Consider the following 14,287-nt stretch of genomic DNA (forward strand, 5'->3'; position numbering starts at 1 on the left):
TCTGACCTTCTCCTCTCTCATGCTCTTTCTCACTGTCCCTCTCTCAAATAAAATCTTTAAAAAAAATTATACATATATACACATATGTATGTGTATATGTGTGTGTGTGTGTGTGTGTGTATAAATATAGGTGGAGAGACAGAATTTGAGCAACTTCAACTCTGTCATTTCTTTGGGACTACCTGGATTTTTTATCTGTGTTTCAAACTCAAAACTGTCAAACAGTGCAAATGGAGAAGTGTGATAAATGTGTTTGGTAAGTACAAATTTTAGTTCATACTTGCAACATTTTACTGAATTTGAGTAAAATCTTTAAAGCTGACATTTCCTAAAAAAGAAAAATAAAGTTGGCCTTTCCTCTTTTTTAATTAATTGATTATAACTGGAAAGTGACTCATAACCAGTCTGGGGCACCTGGGGGGGGCTCAGGTTGAGGGTCTGGCTCTTGGTTTCAGCTTAGACTGTGATCTCAGGTCCTGAGATTAAGCCCCACAGGGCCCCTCGCTGGCTGTGGAGGCTGCTCAAGATTCTTTCTCTCCCTCTCTGCCCTGCCCCTCCTTTAAAAAAAAAAAAAACATACTCAGTCGCACCATTTAGTATCTTCCCCTAAATTGTATGTTTTACATGCAATACAAAAGTATCAAAGTATTACTCTCCCCCCCTTTTTGGTACTGTAATTTTTTTTATCAAAAATCTTTTTCTTACTCAGGTATGTACAAAGTTCAAAGCAGAAAATCTGCACTTTCTGCATTTACTTTCTGGTCATTTTACTACTTGCTTCATTTCATGATTCCTAAAAATAACATGCGTTAAAAAAGATCCACTCTAAGGAAACTGGTACATCCACACAATGGAATATTACTCAGGACTGAGAAGAAATGAATCATGAAGAGACAGGAGGAAACATAGATGTTACTAACTGAAAGAAGCCGATCTGAAAGGCTACATAGGCTACATATTGTTCGCTTCCAGCTGAATGACACTGTGGAAAAGGCCAAACTATGGAGACAGTGAAAGGATGCGGGGTTGCCGGGGGTGTGGAAAGGGAGTGATGAACAGGCGGGGCACGGAAGACTTTAGGCAGTGAAAATACTCTGTATGGTGTGAGTACACATGCCCGTTGGTCCAAACCCGAGAATGCACGCCACCAAGAGGAAAGCCCCAGGTGAACAAACTATGGACTTTGGGTGATAAAAGATGCACCAAAGTAGCCTCGTGAATCCTACCAAACGTGCCAATCCCACCCTGGATGCTGACAACGGGGGGTGGGGGCAGAGGGCATTTGGGAAAAGTCTGTACCTTTGGCTCAATTTTGCTGTGAACTAAAAATTGCTCTAAAAAAATAAAGTCTTAAAAAAAAAAAATCCAGGGGCATCCGGGTGGCTCATTCGGTTGAGCGTTTGCCTTTGGCTCAGGTCGCAATCTCAGGATCCTGGGATCAAGCCCTGCGTCTGGCTCAGTGCTCGGGGAAGTCTGCTTCTCCCTCTCCCTTGTTCTTTCTCTCTCTCAAAAAACAAAACAAAACAGAAAACAAAAAAACTTAAAAAAAAAAATCCAGTCTGGGTGTTTAATGAGCTCAGTGCAGCTTTGGGCATCCCCTTACCAATCCCCGTGTTTAGCTCCCAGGCTCTCCGGCCCTCCCAGATGCTGCACTGGCTTCCCAGCTTTATCTGTCCTTCCCTTGCCCCCTGCACCCTCTCCCTGTCTCCTCACTCCTCTCTAGCAGCAGGTAAACATGCTCAGGCTCTCCCTGTCTTGTCTTCCCTCCCCTGCCAGATTCCTCTAGAGTTTTCTGTGCTTTCTGGTTCCACAGGTTCATCTGCTCCTCTGTCCTCAAGCCACTGCAGCGTGACCGCTGTACCCATCTCTAAGAGCCCGTGCTTGCCTGCTTTCTCCTGCCTCTTGGGTTGCTCTCTTCTCAGTCTGTGTCTTACATATTGGAGGTCCTCAGACTGAGATCCTGAGATCCTTACATCTCCCGCCCCACAATGTGCCCGAGGGATCTCAGTTACCTTCAGAGTGAGGACAACAGACCCAAAGAAGTGGGAAGATCCAAGGTCACATTGTGTGACAACATTAGATTGAGGGAAGTGTTTAATCTAAGTCAACTGTGCCGGACTGTGTCGGTGACATGGATCAGAGTAGGATGGTATCCGTCCCCCTCCAACTTTTGCACCCTGCAGAGCCCCTCCCTTCTCACCCCACTCCATCCCCTCCCCTGCCCCATTCCACTGGGTCCCTGAGCTTCCGGTCTCAGTTTCAAGTGTCCCTTCATCTGAGCCGTCTTCCCGGACTGCTCTGATCATCTAGTAGTGGGCCTCGCAGTGCCCTCTACTGACTCCCGTGCACTTCTCACGACGCCTCGCGGTGCTCGCTTGAGCTTTCTTCCCCACTGGGGCCTCCACGTCTAATGGTTGTAAGGTCGTTTCTCTGCTTGAGCGGAGCAGAACAGAGCGAGCCACGCTACGAGGAGCCGCAGCAGCTCTTCTGTTTGGGCGAGGGCATAAGCTCCTGGAGGCTAGCAGGACTGTGTCTGCGGACCTGTCACAGCCATGCCACTGAGTGCTACAACGAGCGTTCGGTCATTACTCTGAAAGTGTTTGCTCTTTGAAGAAGGAATGGAAACATCACTGAATGAACCACTTGACTTTATGCTAAATGCTGGAACAGAACTTTGAGAAACGTCCTATTTCTGGGGCAGAGAAAAAATAGAGTAGGAGGGTAAATTTGGAGGTAGATAAATGGACTGGCTGACCTCTGGAGGTCCCTACCCATCCAGTGATTCTGAATTTGGAAGTAGGATCTTACCTTTGTTGCTCAAATTCTGAAGAACAGTACTTTGCAGAGATATTAATGAAAGTATAGTTCGTCAATAGGTGAGAAAATCAATACAGTATTCAGCTTGCCAGAGGCGGGAGGGGTTCTCTTTCAGTTACGTTAGTCAGCACTGCCACCTAGTGGGCAATGGAAGAATTCTTTCCGGAACTACATGCCCGGACTACTGAGTAAATTACTGAGAATAAGGTTATTAACATTGTGAAACTGAACCCAAACAACTCTTTCAGGAAGAATTCTGTTGGCCTGGCATTTGTCCTGACTCAGGAGAGCTGACCTATCTGCTTATCATGAAGTCAATGGAAATTTCTAATACAGAAAGTTCAAGACTTTTTTGAAACTTTTTGTCTTTAAAATACATTCCACTCGGGTACCTGGGTGGCTCAGTGGGTTAAGCCACTGCCTTCGGCTCATGTTCTCTGGGTCCTGGGGTCGCACCCCACATTGGACTCCCTGCTCAGGGTGTTTGCTTCTCTCTCTCCCTCGGCCCCTCCCCACTGTTCATTCTCTCTCAAAAAACAAAACAAAACAACAAAAATTGAGTCCACAGAGTACTGTGCTCAAAATGTCATTGAATTAATTCTTTTCTCTATGTGGTTACGTTACCAACTTAAAACACAGGATTGTTTCAGGGTTTGCTTTTGTTCATTCTTTTCCACTTGATTTTTTCCAACATTATAAAATTTCAAGCAGGTAAGCTGAGAAGGTTTTACAGGAAGCATCTGTGCACCCACTCCCTAGCGTCCACCACCAGCATCTTACTCCGGTTGCTCCACCACATTCACCTAAACATCCCCATATCATCCACCTACTTTATGTCTTTGAAGCATTTTTAAAATATTTTATTTATTTGACAAAGAGAGAGAGAGAGCGCGCACAAGCAGCAGCCAGAGCAGCCGAAATGGGGAGATGGACAGGGAGAAGCAGGCTCCCCACTGAGCAGAGAGAATTTTTTTTTTTTAATTTTTATTTCTTTGACAGAGAGAAATCACAACTAGGCAGAGAGGCAGGCAGAGAGAGAGGAGGAAGCAAGCTCCCTGCCGAGCAGAGAGCCCGATGTGGGGCTCGATCCCAGGACCCTGGGACCAGACCTGAGCTGAAGGCAGAGGCTTTAACCCACTGAGCCACCCAGGCGCCCCTGAGCAGAGAGAATTTTTAAAAATAAACTGCAGATACTGGCTTATTTCCCTCTAAATGCTTCAATATCCATATCATTAATACAGTTTTTATTTATTTTTCCATTTGTGAAATATTTACATAGTTCAAGAGTACAGAAATAGATGTTCAAAAGCCTCACTCCTCTTCCGCTCCCCCATTTTTATCTTTTTAACATTTTATTTTTATCTGTCAGAGAGAGAGAGCTCGAGCGCCCAAGGAGAGGGAGTGGCAGGGAGAAGAAGCAGGCTCCCCACTGAGCGATGAGCCCAACTTGGGAACTTGGGACTGGATCACAGGACCCTGGGATCATGACCTGAGCCAAGGCAGACATTTAATATGACTGAGCCACCCAGGCATCTCTCCCCGCTCCCATTAAATCACCATATTCCATTTCCACTAGCTCCTGATTGAGCCTCTCTGTTTCTTTTTTAGGAAGATAAAAGTACAGATGCATATTCTTATTGCTTTCTTCAATAAAGGTAGAATGCTATTCTCATTCCACTCTTTTCATTTAATGGCATATCGTGGGGATTCTCCATTTCAGAGATCTCCCTAATTCTTTGTGTGTAATATTGTGTAGATAAGCCATAATTTACTCAACGGTTATCAACACAAGGTCAATACTGTTTTATTTAGACTGACGGCTCTTAACTGTGATTTTCCCCATAGGGGTTATTTGTCAATGTCTGCATTTTTTTTTTTTAAGATTTTTTATTTGGGGCCTGCCTGGGTGACTCAGCTGGCTGAGCATCTGCCTTCAGTTCAGGTCATGATCTTGGGGTCCTGGGATTGAGTCCTGAGGTGGCCTCAGTAGGGAGCCTGCTTTTTCTTCTCCCTCTCCCCCACCTGTGCTCTCTCTTTCAAATAAAAATATAAAATTTTAAAAGATTTTATTTATTTAACAAAGAGACAGCGAGAGAGGGAACACAAGCAGGGAGAGAGGGAGAGGGAGAAGCAGGCTTCCTGCTAAGCAGGGCCCCAGATGCAGGGCTCCATCCCAGGACCCTGGGATCATGACCTGAGCCAAAGGCAGATGCTTAACGACTCAGCCACCCAGGTGCCCCAAAATAAACAAAATCTTTAAAAAAAAATAAAGATTTTTTTTTTTTATTTTTAAGGAATCTCTATACTCAACACAGGCTAGAACTTACAGCCCCAAGACCAAGAGTCACGCACTCCATAGAGGGAACAGGCGAGGTGCCGCTCAGTGTCTGCATTTCTGTCCCTCACACTGAGGGGAGCTCCTGGCATCGAGTGGGTAGAGGCCAGAGACGCTCCACAGTAAGGGGTTATCTGGCCCCAAATGTCCATGGTATCCATGTTAAGAATATCTGATTTATACATTTATCCTTCCTGCCTACATTGATTTATGTCAGAGCAAATATCAGACCATTAATCTCTAAGTACTATTTACAGATAAAAACCATTAGAGTGATTCCCACAATACCACTGTTAACCTAATATCTTAACATCATCAGAGTGTTCCAATTTCCCTTATTACTTTTTTATAGTTGGTTAATTCAAACAAGATCCACAAGTTGCACTTGTTAATATTTTTTTCTTGTACTCTACAAATCCTTCCTGCTACTTTTTTTTTTTTTTTAAATCTTGCTATTTAATTGTTGGGAAAATATAGGTATGTGTCCTGTAGAATTTCCTACACTTTGGATTTTGTGGATGGCATGCCCATGGTGTTTAACATAATTCTCTATCTTCAGTATTTCCTTAAACTGGCAATAGATTTCCAATTCAGATTCAATTTCAGAACAAGAATACTTTATAGGTGGTACCTTTACCTTTAAAGAGATTTCCGGGGCGCCTGGGTGGCTCAGTGGGTTAAAGCCTCTGCCTTTGGCTCAGGTCATGACCCCAGGGTCCTGGAATCAAGCCCCACATCGGACTCTCTGCTCCGCAGGGAGCCTGCTTCCTCCTCTCTCTCTGCCTTCCTCTCTGCCTACTTGTGATCTCTCTCTCTGTCAAATAAATAAATAAAATCTTTAAAAATAAATAAATAAAGAGATTTCCAGGACCAAGCCAGTGAATCTTCATTTCTAAAGTATAACCCTGGCGATCTGGAAAATAAACTCTGAACTCCTGACATATTCATATTAGGAAATTTAGGAGCAGAGAGAGTGCGACGAGTCCACGCTCGCCACCGTTTTCTCAGATGGCAGTTTCACGAGGGTGATGACCTTCTGGGGCTTCCCCTAGCCTAGGGAGTCCCACGCAATGTCCCTACTAGCTGCCCAGTGCCTAAGTGAGATGACTGGGGACTGAGAAGAAGGCCTTCTAGTTTCCTGACAGCCTCTGGGCCACGTGGATCCAGTCTCTTGGGCATGATAAGTAACACATAATAAACTCCACTCTAGGGAGACCGGAAAACAATCTGATTTAAAACGAGATACTCCTCCTACTCCTGGGAGGGAAGGCCCGGTCAGAACTGAGTACTAAAGGAGATGAAGTGTCTCTCGGCGTGAGCGCACAGGTGCACAGACACGGGCACTCCCCGAGGTCACTGGAGAGGTACCTCGTCAGCACAGCAGCGGTCCTGGTGGTTAGTACACAGAAGGAAATTTTGCTGAGTAAACTACATTCCCAGTTTTCCTGTTAATACCCGGTGGTGCTGGTGAGGAAGGGCTGCAGACAGAGCTGCCTGGCACCCAGCAGCCAAAGCTTCCTTCCCCGCCGCCCCCAGGGCACTATTGCAATAGAATGGCTCTGGCCTCGGGGAGACCTTCCAGTGGGCAGCCTTGTCTGGCGCCCTTGAGGGTGGCTTTCAGGCAAGCCGACAGGGATTTCCAGCAAGTTCCTTGGGCGAAGCACCACAGGACTTCCCTGCCTCTGGCACGCCCTCTCCAGCAAGGTCCAGATCTCAGCACAGGCGGGTCTGCCCTGCCCGTGTTTCGGGGAGCCGGACGAGAGCCGCTCCTTCTGCTGCAGCCCTGGCGTTCTCTTTGCTTCCGTGGGTGCCGAGGAAGAGCCCCTCAGGAACGTCCTCCTCTCTGGGACCCAGACCTCGCCGGCAGGGAGTGACACTGGCAGAAGTCACCGAGGAACTTGGAAATCTTCCCTCTGGGACCGGACAGTGAACCTGGAGCCACGAGGCAATCGGTTGGGGCCCGGCACGTGTCCTGACAGCAGCCCCCTGCTCTCGGTCCCTCTGGTCACAGGTGCACTGTTCACCTCGCAGGTTTTGTGCTGATTAAAGTGAAATGGCTATGTGAAATGTGTCATAAAAGACACAGACGTTAAGATAGGATTAAAGTTAGATGACAATGAAACGAAATGATGTGGCTTTAAGGCTGCCTTTCCTTGGCTTCAGGTGTTCTGAGGCCAACTCTGCTGACTTTTCTCAGGCTCTGGGCCACCTGACAGTTCCCTCAGTCAAGCTCTGTTTGCCTTCCAGGTTGTTATTCTCCGACGCACAGACACTCGGTGGTGGACAAGATGGGCCCTAACCTTCCCTGAGTGCGGGCCTTCCATCCACATTCTCCCCAGCATCCAGGCGGTGTCTCTGCTAGGGACCTGCCTACATTACCGCCGCTTCTTCATTTTCTAGCTTTACTGCAATGTAACTTACACACGATAGAAGTCACCTGTTTTAAGTGCACAGTTTATGAGTCTGGGTAATTACACAGAGTCGCGTAACCACCACCACAGTCAAGACACAGAACATTTCCTTGACCCTCACAAAGCGTCCTTGGCCTCAACTACTTTTGAGAACCTGAATTATATCCCTGCATTTTCCACTTTCAGTACTCTGGGCCCACTTTCTGGGCTGGTCACCGTGTTTCATCTTCCTGAGAAACAGCTCTATTATCCCTGCATTTTCCACTTTCAGTACGCTGGGCCCACTTTCTGGGCTGGTCACCGTGTTTCATCTTCCTGAGAAACAGCTCTATTCTCATCCTACTTTGCAGCGAGAAGGAATGGACAGGTTTAGTGCTCAATGACGGAAGAACCTTTCCCTGGCTCAACTACAAGGTGCACTCTAGTTTGTTCATAGCTATTTCCCCTCCAGCCTGTAAGGGCGGTGAGGTTTTGCGATCGTGCTCTATTTCTTAACGCCTGAAGGAGCCCTCACTGGGACACAGAGACTGTCACCCGAGCTGCATCGCACGGACGGCGGGATCCTGGAGACACAGGTCAGGACTCCTGCTGTCCAGTCCCTAAAGTTGTCCCCACCATAGTTTCTCCCCTTCTCCTCTCTGGCACCTCCCCCTTATCCTGAAGTTAACCAGTTTATGTCTGCTACGTGCAGCCTGAGATATTCTACTAAGCTAAAACCTATAGTAACGGATGTAATTCTCCAAACAGGTAGACTAGAATTGTTCTCTCACTGCTGCTGGAAGCCTATTCCCAAGAGCTACAGAAACTGGGAACTGTAATACGGTTTACTGACCACGCCTGTTCCTGCACTGGGAAAGCCAGAAGGTCTCCTTCCCTCTTCTAAACTCAAGTCTGGCCATTTCCCTTTGAGCTAGCCCTAAGATTTCCCTCTATCTCAAAAATTTTATTGCTTTTTTTTCATACACGCTGTTATTTTCATTCCTCTTTCATAAGCCTCCGCTTGTTCCTCGTGTCCACGAATAAAATCCTGTACCTCCTATACTATGTCTACATTTACCCCAAATTTTCTGACAGCTCTGTTGGAGGAACACGTGTTGTGTGTTCTTAAACATGTTACCACAGGAGTCAGAACTTCCTGAGACTGGTGAGGTAGGATGTCAAAAGCTGAAATTCTGACCTCATATTCAAAACTCACTCAAAAATGTTCTTTTGAGGGCACCTGGCTGGCTCACTCAGAAGGGCATGCAACTCTTGATCTCAGGGTCAAGAGTTCATGCATACCCCCATGTCGGGTGCAGAGACTGCTAAAATAAGATTGCTAAAATAAACAAACATTGAGGGAAGAGTCCAAGATGGTGGGGGAATGGGAGACCTTCATTTCTCCCGGGCCCAGGAATCCAGCTAGATCACTGCCGGATCATTCTGAACACCCGCGAACTCAACTGGAGATGGAAGAAAGAACAGCTTCGACTCTACGAAGAGACAAGAAAGAGACCACTTTCTGTAAGCTAGGACGTGCAGAGAAGTGAATCGGAGGCCGTATATGGGAAGATAAATCACGGGGAGGTGGTGGGGGGCTCTGTCAGCTGGCTCCCAGCAGGCGAGAGCCTCGGAGCTCAAAATCAGAACTCTTAGAAGCCTGCTTCCGTGAGGGAGTATCGCTCAGGGGGCGAAGCTGGGCGGAATCCTATGTGGTTCAGGGTAGTCTCAGGATCCCCAGGGTCACAGGAAGACCGGGGGTGTCTGATTGCAGCAGAGCTCCCAGGCAATACGGTGGGGAAGCCGGCTGTGAACAGGGAGCTGAGGACAGGGCTCTCCGCTCAGGGTTACCTTAAACCATGATCCCTGGCATAGTAGGGTCTCTGCTCTTTGAGCAGGGACCCCACAATCGGCAGATCTGGGAGACTCACCTTCCTCCTGTGGGAGGAATGACATGGGAGCACACGGCAGGAATCTGCTGGGTTTGGAGACTCCAAACGGGGCCAAGTGCCAGAGACAGAAATGCTCAGTCACAGGTCGGGTGAGCTCGGAGTGTGGCCGGAGACCAGGGAGACGGGAGGGATTGATGGCTTTTCTCTGAGGGTGCACTGAAGAGTGCGGCCCCGAGTTCTTGGCTCCTCTGGACTGGAGACTGGGAAGCTGCCATCTTCATTCCTGTCCTCCAAAGCTCTACAGGAAGCGTTCAGGGAACAAGAGCTCCCAGCCCAGCCCCTGGCAAGGGTGGTGCAATTCCGCCTCAGGCAAAGACATCTGAGAATCACTGCAACAGGCCCCTCCCCTAGAAGATGAGGCAAGAACAGCCAAGACCAAGGCACTGATCAATGAGAACTGCAGAATTCCAGAGCTAGGCGAAAGCAACATAGACATCATGGCTTTTTTCCCCATGATTTTTGTCTTTCTAAGTTAATTTTCAAAATTTTTTTTCTCTTTTCTTTTTCAACCAATTTCTTATCAACTCTTTTATAAAATCTTTTTTAATTCTCATTTTTTCAGTTACATTCTATCCCTCCATTGTATTTGATTTTATTTTTGTATATATAAAAGGTTTTCTTTCTTTACAATTTTGGGATGCAATTTCTTCTAACAAACCAAAATACACCCAAAATCTATGGCTCTGTTCTATTCACCTGTCTGATCATATTTTTTTTTCCTTTTTTCTTCCTCCTTTTTTTTTGGTTAAAGTCTTTTAATTTTCATCTTTAGAGTTACATCCTACTTTTTCAATGTGTTTAGTTTTATTTTTGTACGTATGTCAGTTTTTCTTTTTTTTACAATTTTGAGATGTAGTTTTCTCTAACAAGCTGACCCAAATACACTCAGGAATTAGTGTATTGCTCTGCTCTAGTCGCCTATCCGTTTATATCCCTTCCCTTTTGTTGTTGTTTTCTTCCTCTTTTGTTTCTTCTTGTCTTTTAATTTTCATTTTTACCATTACAATCTATCCTTTCATTGTATTTAATTTTATTTTTGTATATATATATTCTTCTCTATTGGAACTATTATCCTTCTCACACGGAACTATTCTCCAGAGTGGATCACATACTGGGTCACAAATCAGGTCTCAACCAGTACCAAAAGACTGAGATCATTCCCTGCTTATTTTCAGACCACAATGCTTTGAAACTGGAACTCAATCATGAGAGGAAATTTGGAAAGAACCCAAATACATGGAGGCTAAAGAGCATCTTACTAAAGAATGAATGGGTCAACCACGAAATTAAGGAAGAATTGAAAAAATTTATGGAAACAAATGAAAATGAAAACACAACGGTTCAAAACCTTTGCAGTGCAGCAAAGGCAATCCTAAAAGGGACGTGTATAGCAATACAAGCCCTTCTCAAGAAAGAAGAAGGGTCTCAAATTCACAACCTAACCTTACACTATAGGAGCCGGAAAAAGAACAGCAAATAAAGCCTACACCCAGGAGGAGAAGAGAAATAACAAAGATCAGAGCAGATATCAATGAAACAGAAATCAAAAGGGCAGTAGAACAGATCAACAAAACTAGGCACTAGTTCTTTGAAAAAATTAGTAAGACTGATAAACCCCCGGCCAGACTTATCAAAAATAAAAGAGAAAGGACCCAAATAAATAAAATCATGAATGAAAGTGGAGAGATCATAACCAACACCAAAGAAATACAATTATAAGAACATATAATGAGCAACTATATGCTAACAAAGTTGACAACCTGGAAGAAATGGACACATTCCTAGGGACATATAAACTACCAAAACTGAAATGGTTAGAAATAGAAAACCTGAACAGACCCATCACCAGCAAGGAAATTGAAGCAGTAATCAAAAATGTCCCAACAAACAAGAGCCCAGGGCCAGATGGCTTCCCAGGGGAATTTTTCCAAATACTTAAAAAAAGAAGGAATACCTGTTCTTCTGAAGCTGTTTCAAAAAAATAGAAATGGAAGAAAAACTTCCAAACTCTTCCTATGAGGTCAGCATTACCTTGATCCCAAAACCAGACCAACACCCCACCAAAAAGGAGAATTACAGACCAATATCCCCGATGAACATGAATGCAAAAATTCTCATCAAAATACTAGCCAACAGGATCTAACAGTACATTAAAAGGATTATTCACCACGACCAAGCGGATTTATTCCTGGGCTGTAATAGTAGTTCAACATCCACAAATCAATCAATGTGGTACAATACATTAATAAAAGAAAGGACAAGAGCCATATGATCCTCTCAATAGATGCTGAAAAAGCATCTGACAAAGTACAACATCCCTTCCTGATCAAAACTCTTCACAGTGTAGGGACAGAGTACATACCTCAATACCATCAAAGCCATCTACAAAAAACCCACAGCAAATATCATCCTCAATGGGGAAAAAACAGAGCTTTTCCCCTAAGGTCAGGAACATGGCAGGGATGTCCATTATCACCCAGTAATGGTGATATCACCTGTCCATTCACCATAGTACTAGAAGTCCTAGCCTCAGCAATCAGACAACAAAAGGAGATAAAAGACATCTGAATCAGCAAAGAAGAAGGTAAACCCTCACTCTCCACAGATGACATGATACTCTATGTGGAAAGGCCAAAAGACCTCACCCCTAAACTGCTAGAACTCATACAGGAATTCAGCAAAGTGGTAGGATATAAAATCAATGCACAGAAATCAGCTGCACTCCTACACACTAACAATGAGCAAGAAGAAAGAAAAATTAAGAAGTCAATCTTATTTACATCAGTTCCCAAAACCATAAGACACCTAGGAATAAACCTAACCAAAGACGAAAAGGATCTGCACTCAGGAAACTATAGAACACTCATGAAAGAAATTCAGGAAGGCAAAAAGAAATGGAAAAACGTTCTATGCTCATGAATCGGAAGAACAAATATTGTGAAAATGTCTATGTTGCCTAGAGCAATCTACACACGCAATGCAATCCCTATCAAAATGCCATCAACTTTTTTCATAGAGCTGGAACAAAGAATCCTAAAATTTGTATGGAACCAGAAAAGACCCCAAATAGCCAAAGCATTTTTAAGAAAGAAAAGCAAAGCCTAGTGGCATCACAGTTCCGGACTTCAAGCTCTATTACAAAGCTGTCATCATCAAGCCAGTGAGGGACTGGCACAAAAACAGACACACAGATCAATGAACAGAACAGAAAACCCAGAAATGGATCCTCAGCTCTATTGTCAACTAATCTCTGACAAAGCAGGAAAGAACGTCCAATGGAAAAAAGTCCCTTCAATAAATGATGTCGGGAAAATTGGACAGCCACATGCAGAAGAATAAAACTGAACCACTTTCTTACACCACACACAAAGATAGACTCAAAATGGAGGAAAGACCTCAATGTGAGACAGGAATCCATCAAAACCCTAGAGGAGCACACAGGCAGCAACCTCTTCCACCTTGGCCATAGCAACTTCTTGCTAGACACGTCTCCAAAGGCAAGGGAAGCAAGGGCAAAAATGAACTATTGGGATTTCATCAAGATAGAAAGCTTTTGCACCACGAAGGAAACAGTAGACAAAACCAAAAGACAACCGACGGAATGGGAGAAGATATTTGCAAATAACAACACCCAAAACCAAAAAAACTCAGTCAAGAAAGGGGCAAAGGCATGAAGAGACATTTCTCCAAAGAAGACATAAAACGGTCAACAGACACATGAAAAAATGCTCCACATCATGTGGCATCAGGGAAATACAAATCAAAACCATAATGAGATCCCACCTCACACCAGTCAGACTGGCTAAAATTAATAAGTCAAGAAACCACAGATGTTGGCAAGGATGTGGAGAAAGGGGAACCCTCCTACGCTGTTGGTAGGAATATAAACTGGTATAACCACTCTGGGGAACAGTATGGAGGTTCCTTATTCCTTATTTCAACCCTTAAGTTGAAAAGAGAGCTAACCTATGACCCAGCAATCACACTACTGGGTATTTACCCCAAAGATACAAATGTAGTGATCTGAAGGGGCACACGCACCCCAGTGTTCATAGCAGCAATGTCCACAATAGCCAAACTATGGAAGGCGCCCAGATGTCCATCGACAGATGAATGGATAAATAAGATGTGGGATAGGGTGTCTGAGTGGCTCAGGTCTTCCTTTGGCTCAGGTCATGATCCCAGGATTAAGTCCCGTATCAGGCTTCTTGCTCAGAGGTCTGCTTCTCCCTCCGACCTCCCCGCCCCCCATGCTTTCTCTCCTTCTCTTTCTCTCAAATAAATAAAATCTTTAAAAAAAAAAAAAAGATGTGGTATAGATATACAATGGAATACTACTCAGCCGTCAAAAATGAAATCTTCCCATTTTCAGTAATTCAGATGGAATTAGAGGGTATTATGCTAAGTAAAATAAGTTAGAGAAGGATAATTATCAAATGATCTCACTGATATGTGGAACTTAAGAAACAAAACAGAGGAGCACAGGGGAAGAGAGAAAAAGAATAAAACAAGGTGAAATCAGAGAGGGAGACAGACTATGAGACTCTAATCACAGGGAAACAAACTGAGGGTTGCTGGAGGGGAGGGGGTTGAGGGATTGGGGGATGGGGTAAGTGGGGGATGGGCACTAAGGCGGGCATGTGATGTAATAAGCACTGCATATTATATAAGATGGATGAATCACTGACCTCTACCTCTGAAACCAATCATACGTTATATGTTAATTAACAAAAATAATCACAACAATTTAAAAAATAAATATTATAGTGAAAAAAACTTAGAAAAATGTATTC

The 14,287-nt window shown here is 44.5% G+C and overlaps 1 long non-coding RNA gene across 1 annotated transcript in view; it reads right to left on the reverse strand.

Moving 5' to 3' along the window:
* LOC123942626 overlaps positions 1–14,287 on the reverse strand; it is a 49,257-nt gene that overhangs the window by 29,707 nt on the left and 5,263 nt on the right. The gene's annotated exons all lie outside the window — the stretch shown is intronic.

Source organism: Meles meles, chromosome 5, assembly GCF_922984935.1.
Source record: "Meles meles chromosome 5, mMelMel3.1 paternal haplotype, whole genome shotgun sequence".
Lineage (NCBI taxonomy): Eukaryota > Metazoa > Chordata > Mammalia > Carnivora > Mustelidae > Meles > Meles meles.